A 3352-nucleotide genomic window follows, 5' to 3' on the forward strand; every position below is an offset into this window, starting at 1 on the left:
ATCATTGACATAAGTAGCAACTTCAAAATGAAATTTTAAAAAAAAGGAGAAAGGAGTAGTAACCCCATTTATTTTCTCTGTTTAAATTCAAATAGAAAGCAGACATCAATTCTGTTATATATAAACATCTTCAAAGTACATCATTTGTAAAAGAGAAGAACTAAGAACAAAAATGTTTTTACAGAGATCTAAACACAGGTCAGTAAAGAGAGCCTCCTCATACTGCTTTCTGAGGTTATTCAGGAGGGGTCACTTCATAATTGCTGGCACTAAACAATGTTGCAGAATTCTTTGCCAGGTACTTGAGGAAATCATGACGATAATTCAGTAATAAAGCAAGGCTCTTCTCAAATTTATTTGGACTTATTATTTATTAATAATAAATAATAAAAAATTTATTATTTGTAGAATTGCTCCAATTCCTACAAATAATAAATAGATGTAGTGCATACTCCTGGGACATGGGTACATCAGGATGATCTACAAGGATTTCAGCACACTGTAGCCTCTCAAATTTGTAGAGCAGTTGAGTGCCCAACATCACATTGAACTATTCTTTTATTCCTGCTACAGCTTCATTAATGGCATACTCCTTATTATCTATGTTTCCTTGAGATTTCTTGTAATTTGCATAATCCTTTAAAATAGAATCCACTTTCTTCTTCACAGGAAGATAAAAGATCTGTTTTTGTCTGGTAATTAAGTTTCAGTCATCAACAAGTCATGGCTGTACCTCTTTGGGAATCTTTACCTTCAACTCAGTTCATAAATGTTTCTTCATTTTCAAAAGGAGGATCTACAGGGGCCCTTTTCTTCCCAGGTGGCTGAGGTGTCTCACTGGTACTGCCACCATCTCAGTTTCCAGGTGTTTTTTTGTTTGTTTTTTCTTGTTTCCACTTCAACATGTTTCTGTTGCAGACCAGATGCCTTCTTTCCTGCAGCAGCCCTTCTCATCTTCCCCTCTGCATACTGCTCCTGATTGTTTAAAAGTCCACATACTTGAGTACTCTGCTCTCTGCAACCCTTTCATCCCAATTTTTATTCCAACCACTGTAATGTATAAAGTATGAAGCAAAGTGTGGTAAGGTTGCCATAAAGGACAAACAAGTGAAATAAAGAAAAGGCCCATGAAAGTATAGCACTTGCTCATCCTACTGGAAATTTCGGGTTAGAGTCCTGCTTGGGTGCCATTTGTAAGTGATTCAACTCCTCCTCCTTTTCCTACCACCCATGACTACCACCCCCTACTCTCTACCCCAACCAACTTCCCATCAGACCCGCCATTAGGCACAGTCAGATCCATATCCTGGGCCCAATTTGCCAGTGATGGCAGACCTCACAGCACAGCGGCCTGCACAGCCTGATTTGTTCTTTTTCCAGGGCTTTGAGATGTGATGTTAGGTTATTTATTTGGTAGCTTTCTATTCTTTTAAAGAATGTGCTCATTGCTAACACTGGAATGATATTTGGTGCTAGAATGGATTGAGGTTTCAGGGGATTTTAGAATGTGGTGAATGTATTTGTATGTGAGAAGAGCATGAATTCTTGTGGACCAGAGGATGAGTGTTGTCCATATTGTAATCCATGGCATCTGTGATGCTATCTTCCATAGAAAAATAGGAACCTTAACTTAATTACGAATGCACTAAGAAAAGGAGGGTAACCTGGATTATTTGGGTTAGATATAATCACACAATGTAATCACAGGAGTCCTTATAAGAGAGAGTCAGGAAGATCAGTTTAACAGGAAGAAATAAGAGACAGAGGGTACTAGGTGGCCAGGAGCCCAGGAGTACCAGCTTTCTCTAGAGGCTGCCAATAAGGAAAGACATTGTCCCCCATGGTCCCAACAAAGAACAGGTTTTTGCTGACACCTGGATTTTTATATTTCTGACCTCCAAACTTAGATGAACTTGTCCTATTTTACTCTACTAAATTTGTAATAATTTATTAAAGCATAATAATAAATATTTATTGGTGAACTAATAAATAATCTTTTCAGTCCTGTACATTCAATAAGATAGTTTAATGCTCTACTAGTTTTACAATAGATTTTTAAAAATATATTTTAAAAAGACAGAGACACAAGCTTTTAAAAAGAAATGAAGTTTAAAATAATGATTTTTTAAGAGTCCAGACTTTCTTAAGAAATTTTTATAAAGAATTTTTATAAAGCAAATATACACTAAGTAAAATTTCATAAGACTGCAGTTATTTATTCATAATGGAAAAGATAAAAATTTTATAATATAATTATCCTATCTAAAAGTTTTTTTTTTCATATATAATTGATATTAGCTTTGCCAAATTATTGGAGAGTCAGTAACTAGCAAGAAATCCTTGGTATTTCTTTGATGTTAAGTCTAGAACCAGACAGGATGACCCTGACTTTTTTCATTTGCTTTTGTTCTTATTTTTGCTTTTTCTCAAAGTTTGAAGTAACTCCTCCTTCCCAGATTCTAGAATATGATATCCACACAGCAAATCAAGGTACCAATCTTTCTTAGATATGTAGACACTTATAGTAAATGCTGTTATATGACTTTAAATACTCCTATAGTACTCACATATATGAAAGTGATTTTATTTTCTCAATTTTTTATTTTTGAACCTTTGGATTGTTTCCAAATTTTTGCCACCATAAATAACAATTTACTTGGCACCCTTATAATCAGGACTTTGTGACCATTACTAATAATTATTGATTATTAAACTATAAAATATGTTAGAAGTTGAAATTTGAAGTAAATCATATATCAAAGTTTAAGCTTGTGATTAATATTGACAAACTACCCTTAGAGTTATTTAATATAATTCTTATATTATTTAATATATTTATTGAACAATCTCATTTCAGATTATATTTTTTCTCTATTAGAACATTAAAAAATTTTTTTGTTGTTGTAGAATAGACACAATACCTTTATTTTATTTAATTTTATGTGGTGCTGAGGACCAAACCCAGTGCCTCACACATGGAAGGCAAGTACTCTACCACTGAGCCACAACCCCAGCCCTAGGACATTTAAAATTTTTTTTTAGTTATACATGACAGTAGAATCCATTTTGATTAGAATATGATTATGCAAGCATGAAATACATCTTAACAGAACTCCTTTCTTATGGATGTACACTACAGTGTGACTCACTATGGTGCATTTTTATATATGTACATAGAAGAATTAGGTCAGATTCATTCCATTCTTTCCATTTCCTGTCCCCCTCCCTTTCCTTCATTCCCCTTTGTCAAATCTACTGAATTTCTATTGTTCTCCTTTTCATCTTATTTTGGGCTAATTTCCACATATTAGCAAAAACACTCAACATTTGCTGTTTGGGGGACTGGTTCATT

The 3352-nt window shown here is 33.9% G+C and overlaps 1 pseudogene; it reads right to left on the reverse strand.

The window, feature by feature from the left end:
• Positions 1-217: 217 nt before the first annotated feature.
• On the reverse strand, positions 218-1191 carry LOC124100771 (mortality factor 4-like protein 1; annotated as a pseudogene).
• Between the last annotated feature and the right edge of the window lie 2161 nt (positions 1192-3352).

Source organism: Marmota monax, unplaced genomic scaffold (genome assembly GCF_021218885.2).
Source record: "Marmota monax isolate L192 unplaced genomic scaffold, Marmota_monax_Labrador192_F-V1.1 WCK01_AAM20220418_F8-fsc00037, whole genome shotgun sequence".
NCBI lineage: Eukaryota > Metazoa > Chordata > Mammalia > Rodentia > Sciuridae > Marmota > Marmota monax.